A 10,770-nucleotide genomic window follows, 5' to 3' on the forward strand; every position below is an offset into this window, starting at 1 on the left:
AGAAGGCAGTTTCTAATTTTTTGAAAGTGGTTAAGGGTATAGATATTAGGATCAGATACCTGTTTTTGAGTTCTAGGGCTAGCTGCTAGGTATGTGACCGCGGACAAATTAATAACCTCTTTATGTTTTAACTGCAAATAGTCTCCTCTTCAAATGAAAATAATAATTATAATTACTTCATAAGGTTGCTAGAAGGACAACCTGAATTAAACCTTATAAAAAACTTATATAGTTCCTGACATATAGTATGTGATCAAGAAATGATAGCTACCATTATCATTATTGTTATTGTTATTATTGTAAAAGTGATTCCTGTGCTCTTAGAAAGTAAATTCATAGGATGTCGTAAGAACATGATATGTCTCAGTAATTTGTAAATGAAATAAAAGAGAATGTCCTCTAAGAATTTGACTATACAAGTGACAAAAAGGAATCATTGGGAGGATAGCTAGGAGATAGTTAGAAGGCCTAGAAATGTCAATGAAATCAGTTTGAAGTTATGATCATATCTCTCTGTGTGTGTGTGTGTGTGTGTGTGTGTGTGTGTGTGTGTATGAAGTACTGGTGATTGAACTCTGGGCTTTGCACATGCTAGCCAAGCACTGAGCTACATCACCAGGCCTATTTATTTATTTAGAGACAGAGTCATAAATTTCTCAGGTTGGTAATGCTCCTGCCTCAGCTTTCCAAGTTGCTGGGATTACAGGTGTGCACCACCTTGCCAGGCTAGTTGTTATCTTATTTTAAGAGTGTATCAGTCATAAAAAGTAGCTATTCAACTGTGGCAAGATAAAACATAAGGTCCAGGACTTTGAATTTTATGACTTTGTTAGAAACAATTGGAAGACCTGATGAAGGGCTGCCAACTTTCCAATTTACAAAAGATGGGCATAAGAAAGATCCAACAGTCTATGGTCACTAGTTGTCCCCAACAAAAGATGCTTTACCATGAAAAAATAAGAAATAGCATATTTTCAGAACAAAGACATCCCTTCCCAGAAGTCTACTCATCTAGAGAAATATTTTTTTTTCTTTTCCTCAAAAACAGTTGGAAGTTTCTTTAAAGATAAGCAATACTCTCTGATCCAGCCCGTGGGATAGGAAAAGTAATAGAGATAAACAAGGAAAAGGAAACCATACCATCTAACTTTGGCCTATTGTCTCCAGTTGCAACATCATTTCCAAAGTGAAGAGAAACATGGAGATTTAGGCATTGACTTTGAGTACTTCCAGTTAGGAAGGTCACCAACGTGACAGCACATTCACTAGACATTTGATTTGTTTGCTTCCCATTGTTTTGATTTCATGCCCATGAAGCAACCTTGGAATTCCAGTGTGGGTCCTTCCACAGGGAGACAATGGGTTGACCACATGAACTTAAAATATTTCTGGCAAATCACTGAAATGGTTTCTGACTATGATGAGCTTCCCATGTAGCTTTGTTACAGGAGAGAGAATGTGCTGATTATGCCCACAGAAGGGTATTGCTGTTTTATTTTTCCTAGTATACTAATAAATTTGCATCCTGGTGTCTATTTCAGTCTCTTGTGCTTTTTAGTTAACTTGTTCCAGTCCCTCAGGACCTGATTACTTCTAACCACTGAGGAAATGAAATTTCTAGATTGTGGAAGCAAACACTCTTCTTATAGACAATGTCACGTACACACTGTTCCATTTTCAGAGTCATGTTTATCTACTAAGACATTTACAAGGAAAACATAAAGTACAAGCTAAATTGCTGTAATAAAGAGACTCTAAAATGTAGAAACTTCAAGAAGGTAGAAGGGTTTTTTTTCTCTCTTGTTAGTCTAAACCAGGGATGGTCTAGGGGGCTCTGCTCCACGAGAGCAGATGATCAGGCTTCTTTCAGAGACCCCTGCGTCTTCATTATCTGCTGGGTATTGTCTTTATCCACACAGTTGAATCTGGTTGCTTCCATGCTTATATTCCAGTTTGTGGGAATGGAAAAAGAAAATGTCCAGGGCAAGACTCCAGGTTTAAGGAAAGATCTGGAAGGTGCAAACATTTTTTCTGTTCATATCTTATTGGAATTTCATCATATAACTACATCTTGTTGCAAGGGAGACTGGAAATGTTCTGCTGAGTGTCATGTGCTACAACCAAGCACAGAAAATACCTTGATTGCTCTGAATAACTTATCTGGATTTTTGAATGACACCTGTGAAATGTGACCTAATCTTATTATTATGGAAAGAAGAACAAAAGGATGGGTACAGTGGTATGTGCCTAGGATCTTCCTCCAGAAGCTGAGGGTTCACTTGAACTCAGGAGCTTGAGACCAGCTGGGAAATAAAGTGAGAATCTGTGTCAAAATAAAAGAATAATACTAATAAACCTGTCTCCCCTTCCTTTCAAATGGAGGTAAACCCTGTACTGAAATCTGTGTTAGTCATTTTCTTGCTTTAAGTATTTTTAATACGTGGATATGTATTCATAAAAAGAAATTCTTTCTGTTCTACCTGTTTGAGTGCCATCTACATAATTTTGTGACTTGTTCAATGATGCTTTTGAGGGTCATCCAGGTTGACAAGAACAGCTATATTGCCTTCATTCATACTGCTATGATAGTTTTCCATTTTGTGCATATACCACAATGTTTTATGTATTTTGTTGGATATCTGGCCTCTCCTCCCCAGTTCTTTGTCATTCGGAGAAGTTGTGTTGTGATCTTTCCTGCTGAAAATATGTGTGTATTTCTCTTAAGATAAATATTTAAGAGTGGAATTAGATTTTTTGCAAATTTATTAGGTAATGGCAAGCAGTTGTCCACTGTCATTTACCCAATTTACACTCCTTCCAGCTGTGTAAGAAAGTTCCCCATTTCTCTTTTCATTGTATCAAAGGACAATATTAAAATAATTTAGCTTAAAAAACTTACTGGGCTTTATTTTCGATTCTAGAATTAAACACACTTCATTCCAGAAAAGAAAAAAAGGGTTCCAAACTTAGAAAGAAAAGGGCTTGAAGAAGCAGGAATAAAAAGCAAAAGCAGATTGGTCATCTCAAAGTTACTGGAAACAGGAGAGCACTGAGAGCAACGCAGGATGCCTGAAGATGAAGCCAACACCCTGGCAGGCGGCAGGAGGCCCAGGGAGAACACGTCTCTCTTAAAGCCAAGCCCTTTAAAGGAGTGAGACATTCATTTTATTTCTTTAAGCAAATTAAACATTTAAAACCATTTGTGCCATGGTCTGAATGTGTCCCCCAAAATTCACGTGCAGAAAACTGTCAGGCTGAAATTCAAGACCTCACCTCAAACTTATTTGTATTCAGTTTATTCAATTACTTTTTGTAATCCCAATTTACAAGGTTAAATAATTGTTGACCACCACAGAAAAATTTCAGTGCTGAAATGCTAGGGAAGCACTCTATCGCTGAGGTACACTCCCAGGTGGATTTAGAAGCTTAAGTTAAGGCAACAGTGTGAAAGGTAGAACTTTGGGGCAGTTTAAAGTTTAGGTCCTGAAGGTGAATTATTCATTATATAATGAATTAATGCTGTTACAAAATACTTTGTGGGAGTTAGTTCACCCTCTTTTGTTCTTCTGCCATGTGAATACACAAAGTTTATCTTCTCTTGCCCTCTGGCCTCTTCTATGTGAGGACATAGCAATAAGGCCTGCACCAGATGTGGGTGTCTTGATCTAGGTCATCGCAGACCCTAGAACTATAGGAAACGAATTTCTGTTTTGTTTCGATTAACTAGGCTGTAGTATTCCATTCAGGAAAACACAAAACAGAGTAAGACAACTTGAGACAGGAATACTAAAATGATGTGCTGTCTTTTCTTTCTTTCTTTCTTTCTTTTTTTTTTTTTTTGGCTGAGTGGAGGGATGGTACTGGGATTGAATCCAGAGGCACTTAACCAAGAGCCACATCCCCAGCCCTTTTTATTTTGAGACAGAATCTCTCTAAGTTGTTAAGGCTGGCTTTGAACTTGCAATTCTGCTGCCTCAGCCTCCTGATTTGCTGGGATTACAGGTGTGCACCACTATGCTCAGCTGATGTGCTATCTTAATTATTAGGATTAAAATATTCATAATTTTACGTATTCCTTTCTAATGTTGTTAATTCTACCTGTTATGTTAGGTAACTGACAAAAAGGTAAGCATGATTCTAAACTTTTCCTTTCTCAGGGGTCATAAAAATTCAGGCCCATGATTGAGGAACAAAATCATCAAGGTAAAATATAATGGAAATTTTTGTGGACTTGTAACACCTTTAAATCATAGATACAGTGGATATGGGTAAGACTCAGTCATGTTCTTTTTTTTCTTTTAATTTTTTTTTTTTTTTTTGGTAGTTGCAGCTGGACAGAATACCTTTGTTTTTTTTTTTTGTTGTTGTTGTTGTTTTTTTTAGAATACCTTTGTTTTATGTGTTAATTTTTTTATGTGGTGCTGAGGATCAAACCCAGTGCCTCACACATCCAAGCAAGTGCTCTACCACTGAGCTACAACCCCAGCCCTCAGTCGTGTTCTTATCAAGTCATTAGAAATTATGTAGCATATTGTCTATGTATTGATAAGCATTAACAAGTTTGGTATGTTTTATCTCACAAAAACAGAGGGACATAATAAATTTGATTAAATATTTATGCTGAATTCACATATTGAGAATCATATAGTAAGTAAAAAAACTATAAATATGAATTAGTTGTATAATTATAATTGTTGGCAGAATCAACACATTTATTACATGGTAATCAAACTTATTTAATTCCTTTTTGTAATCCCTATTTATTAGGATAGATATTTGTTGACCATCAAAGTCAAAAGTAAAGGAACTGAAAAACACATAATACCAGGTATGCTCATTGCTACTATGGTATCTGTGCTACTAGGCTCCCTCAGATGACAGAGTAAGGACATATGAGTGTGTACACTAACCTGTGTATACACATATTGATAAATACTTCTATATGTAACCATCTGTTCTTATATTAAGCTCAAATTCATGCTGATGTCTCCAACTCTAATCCTTTGAAATAAACAAGTTTTGTGAACTTTGATATGCTCTCTACTTGTGACACAATTCAATTATCTTATTGGTTTATGTTTGAAATTGATTGTGGCAAAGATTGGTCATGCCAATCTAAACACATTCTCCATTTTGCTCTCAGCTATATTTCTAATCTTTCTTTTCAGGTACATATTGCTACATGACTACGTTCTGGCCAGCCAGTGGGAAGGAAATTGGAGGGTGGGATTTACATGAAAACTTCTGAAAATAAGGATAGGCAGATGGCACATCCTTTACTGCCTTTCTTCTTCCTTTTGCCTTGGATTCAAGATAAAATGTGAAGCTAGAAAAAAGTGCCAGGTAGTAAGACAGAAAGAGAAGCCTGGATTTTTGATAACACGGAGCTATTACACTGGCCCTTGTCTGCTTATCACTAGATTTTTCTTTCTTCTCTCTCTTTCTTTTATTGTGCTAGGTATTGAACCCAAGGCCTTACACATGCTAAATAGGTGCTCTACCACTGAGATATACCCCCGTGCAGAATTCTTTTAAGCGTGGAGAAAACAAATTGCTATCATTTGGAATTTCTGTTCTATCCAGTTAAATCTGATGCAAACCAATAATTTTTTAAAGTGACTTTATAGTTTCTTCCTTCTTTTTGACCACCCCTTCTCTCTTTCTCCCTTTTCCAGTGCTGGGGATCCAAATAGGACCTTACACATGTTAGGCAAACACTTTTATCCCAGAGATAGTTTCTTCTATATCTAAATTATTTTCATGACTGCTTATATATTATCAAAGAAAATACTTTTTCGGGGGAAGGTTATATTGAGTTGAATCCTAAACACTGGGGCATAGAGAAGGTATATTAGAAATTGTTGTGAAAAAGAAAAGAAAAAACAGAAGAGGAAGGAAGGAGGAAAGGTAGGGAAGATGAGAAGAATACAGAGAAGAAGGAAAGGACAGAACCTGGGGAGGTCAGAGTGAAGTCATATCATCATGGAAGTGACTAAACAAAATCGTATCTTCAGGATAGGTGCAAAAAGGATTAGAGAGTGTGGGCCTTTTTGGGAAACTGTCTTTCCTTTTCCTCCCACATTCTTTTGTTATCCTCAATGGTAAGCTTCTAAGCTGTTTCCTTTCCATCAGTCTGTTTTTATGCCGTTTAAATTGGGTAATTTCTATGGTTCTATTTTCCTGTTCACTGAATTTCTCCTTCATTCTGCTGTTGAGCTCATTAGCTGAGTTTTTGTTTCAGTTACTGCAACTTTCAGTCCTAAAACTTCCATTTATTTCTTCCATCTTCTACTTCTTTGCTGAGACTTTCTGTTTCTTTGTTGAGATTGTTTACTTTTTCATTTCTTCAAAAACTTTTTAATTGCTCATTGAAATATTTTTTTTCTGATGATTGTTGGTCTTTGTCAGACAAGTTTAACTTGGGGTTTGGCATCTGCTGATTGTCTTTTTTTTTCATTCGGCTTGAGATCTTCTTGGGTTTTGGTTTGATGAGTGGATTTTGACTGAAATATGAATGTTTGGGTATGAGGACATGTTGAGTCTTGTTTAAACATTGTATTTTAATCAGTTTTTCCTAACATGGCTCTTGCAAGGGAATGAAAGGGGATGGGGACTTTTAAATGACACATGGTGATAGAGGTTAGCTATTCTGCCTCTGTTACTGCCAATGTGGGAGATGTCTCATTATTGCTAGGCAAGGGTGTGAGTTTCGGCTTCCCTAAAGCTGGCAGTGATACTCCCCTACTTGGGGCAGGGGTTGGAATGCCTCCTTAATGTTCCCTTCGTGGCCTCCATTAACCATAATGGCCGAAGGGATGATAACCTCTTCTTGCTGGGCAGTGGTAGAAGTCCTGACTCTTCACTCCATGTCTGCTTACACACCACAGCAGAGAAAGGAAGGAGTGCCTCATTCCTGTATGGTAAGTGTGAGAGCCTGGGTTCCCCGAGTTGGTCTCCAGTAACTTCAAGTGCAAGGGGAGGTGCGTGTGTGAACTCATTACTGCCCAGTGTTGGTGATGGAAGTCTCAGCACCTCAGAGGGGTTGAGAGGGAGGGAGGTTGAGGTGTTGGAATGTTGAGGTGTCTCCTTGCCTCCTGGAAACTATAAAAGACTAGGCTTTCCACTTGGCCTTTGCTTTGTGGGTTAGGCCCACTGTTTGGGTATGTGTATGTGCCTCTCTTCCATCCTGGCATGTTTTTGTCTTGCTAGCATGCTCATTTTACATTCTTTGGCTATACAGAGCAGTCTTTTATTAGGACATTTGTGGTCTATGTCTCTTTTTGCACTTTGGTGTTTCTGTTTTTTGGCTTCTCCAACAACCACTTTGGGATATATTAGGCTAAATAAAAACCCAGGAGGGGCTGGGCTGTAGTTCAGAGGTTGAGCACTTGCCTTGCATGCGTGAGGCATTGGGTTCAATCCTCAGCACCACATACAAAAATAAATAAATAAGATAAAGATTAAAAAAAAAAAAACCCAGGAATTTACTACTACTGTGTTTTACTTTGGGTCCTGAAGTCCCTAGTTAGGATGGTTTCCTTTCTCCCCCTTTCAAATCATCTTATATTTGTTTTATATATAAATGAACCCTAAATTATGATGGTTTGATGATATTTCAACTTAATGATGGAAAGAAAGCAACACAAATTTAGTAGAAACTGTACATCAAATTGTGAATTTGCATCTTTTCCAGGACTACCAATATGTGGTATTGTAAGGGTAAAATTTCTAAGCTGATTCTAAGCTGCAAAAGTCTGAGTTAAAGTGTAAAAGACTAGGGCATTGTAAAGCTTCTAGATTGCAAGGTCTGGGCTAAAAGGTAAAAGCCTATTGTTACAATTCCTCTGCTATCCCCGGAACCTGTAAGTTGTTAGGACAATGCAGGAGCTGCTCAGTAAATATCTCCATTGATTCCCTGGTTGTTTAATAGCTAAGGGCTCCAGGTAGCATGGCACGTAGGCATCCAGGCCCCAGAACCAATCAGTTTAAATGTGTACCCCACTTAGCAGTGACCAATCACCCCTGCCCAAACTGTTCCCGCCAATGAATGGACTAATCATGTATCAGAATTGTTGTTCAATTTCCCCGCGCCTCATGATGATTTGTTCTGATGTATGTAAAGCCCCCCACCCTCTCCAAAAAGTGTACTTAAGCTCTGCTTGACCTCTGCTCTGGGCTCTGGGCTGCTCTCCCTTCTTGAGTGAGCTCAGAGTCCCAGCGCGCTGGAACGGATCCCCCTAATAAAATCCCCCTTGCAATTGCATGAAGTTTGTCTCGTGTGGTCTCTCCTTCTCCGACGCTTCGCCGGACCCTTACATTTGGTGCGTTGGCCGGGAACTGCGCATCGCCGGACAGGGAGACCCAACGAAACTGCTTTGGGGGTAAGTAAGGCGCCTTTCTCTCTCTTTCTCTCTCTCTCTCCTCTCCTTCTTCTCCTTTTCTCCTCCTTGTTTGCTCAGGTGCGATCGCTCAGGTTTGGTCTCTGGCGGCTCAATGGTGGGCGTAAGTCCCCAGAGGGCATAATCTCTCAGAGCCTCGGGTGGGGTTGGCAGAGTGTGTGTGTGGCTGTCAGAGGAGAGCGTAAGCTCCCCCTGGCGGTGGCAGGCAGACGTGTCTAGGGAGCCACAGGCCACGCCCCCAAGGGACGCTTTGGGGGACTCGGGGGACGGAGGTTCCCCCCATCAGGTAGAGGGGTGTATTTTGCTGCCAACCCGTCTGGTTTTGCCGGCAACTCTTTCTGTTGAATTCACTGTCTGTCTTTAATTTTTGCCTCTGAATTTGTGTTAAACGTTTACTGTGTGTCAGTGTTTGCGTCACGTTTGTATCGTCTCTCGGCGCTTCAGAATTGCCCACCCTCGGAGTTGATATTGTCTTTCAGTTGGGCCGCATGGCCATCTAGATTATGGCTTCTAACCTTTCAGGACCTTTGGGAATCTCTTCCTGCATGGGTGGGGTCCGCGCAGTCCGCTGGGAGGATTCCACCCGGCGGTATGGCGGATCTGTCCTGTCCCTGTTCCTCCCGGCCCCTCCACCCACCTGTCCTCTCCGCCCCCTGGCCGTCTCCCCTCCCGGGAGGGGAGAGGGGTGCTCCGGCGGGCGCGGTGGACGGGCAGACGGAATCGAGGTGAGGTCGGCGGGGGACCCCCCCTCCTCCCCCTCCTCTGCTGGCAACCGGCTGCCACCGGGCGTATTTCCACCACAGCGGGGCGGGTGGGGTTGGAGTAGGAGTCCGCAGGGGGCTGCGTCCCCCCCCCAGTGTTACAGCCCTCCCGGCCGCAGTGATATTAAATTGGTGTTAATTGGTTTTAGAGATGGGAACCAAATTTTCAGTCACAAATTTTAACACTCCCGAGGAGACTTCTAAGGAGTCTCCACTCAGTTTTCTTGAGGAAGCCTAGCACTTACAGCCTAACTGTAGGCAGAGGATGAGCTTTTTGGGAGCTGGCTACTAAAAAGTTAGGGAAAAAAAAAAAAAGCCTAGTGCCTAAGGTCAAACCAAACTGGAGGAGCTAATCCTGTGGGTGGGAGATAAGACTAAGGGACTCCCAGCAGCTGCCAGAGCCATTTTGCTTTGGGGAACTCCCTTATCTCTTATCTACATTTTAAGGATTACTCCACCTTTGTTTACTTAAAAAGAAGGGACACTGAATGCAGTAAAGCCAGTCACACTGAGACCCAACTAATAGTTGCCCCTATGTGAAAACATCTGGTCCACTCGTGGGAAAGTCTATGGTGCCACTGATGGGAGTCATAATTAAATGAAAGTTCAAAACTTGAAGGGATATATTCTTATCTGGTTGTCTGATTGTTTCTTAAAGATAAACTAGGTTAAATGTGTGTCTAAAAAATAATTTTTTATTGTAACAATCTGGTATCTGAATGGGTTTCTAAAGCATTGCACTATCTTGCAGTTAAAAGTTGGGTTTAAGCAATTGTTTAGTTTGATTTCAGGTAGTTCTAAAGAGTTTCAATTTTGAACTGGGAAGCCTAAGGAGATTTCACTAGGAGTACAGTGCATTGATTTGGGCAAGGATAAGTAAATTATGATTTGGTATCTGTTTCTCTCAGTGTATAAGATTTAGGAAAAAAAGTGTTGAATTAAAACGTTGGTCTGGCTTATTAAAATAACGTTAAATAATTAATTAACAACAGTCTTGGAAATTCTCAAAGCTTAATTTCAGATATACATGGTAGTGTGTAGGCAAATTTAATGTAACTTAATGCTACTTTAGAAACTTCAGAACAAGAAAAGTGGCTTAGAGGTCTTAAAGAAATTTCTTCTGATGGCAGAGATCCTATTTCCAGTTTTATGTGAGCAAGTTTTTCTAATGTAAAAAGATATAAAATTTTGGAAATTACTTCTTAAATTTGTATCATAATTTTCAACATCCAAACCTGGAAATATGACTTATGGCTAAAATGCCTTAAGCCTAAAGTGTCTGCTCAAAATAGCAGTTTTTCCCTGCTCCTTCCAGACCTTAGCCAGGGCTTAAGCTGATATGCAAACAGAAGCAGCTTGGAACTCAGGCCCAAGAAAAAAAAAAGGGTAAAGGTGTCTTTTACCTGAACTCAAACTAGATTAAACCAAAGAGTAAATTGTATGGTATTTACTAACTACTGGCCAGTCATCTTTTTTTTTAGGACTCTTGCTTTTTCTTAGATTCTGTATTTTTTTGAGCTTGTGATTTTTATCCTACAGACAAGTTAATGTTTTTCTGATAAGTTCTATTTTTGATCAACTGGAGTTTTTTTTAATGTTGCAATGGAGAT

This window comes from Spermophilus citellus, assembly GCF_964194105.1.
Source record: "Spermophilus citellus genome assembly, chromosome: 3".
NCBI lineage: Eukaryota > Metazoa > Chordata > Mammalia > Rodentia > Sciuridae > Spermophilus > Spermophilus citellus.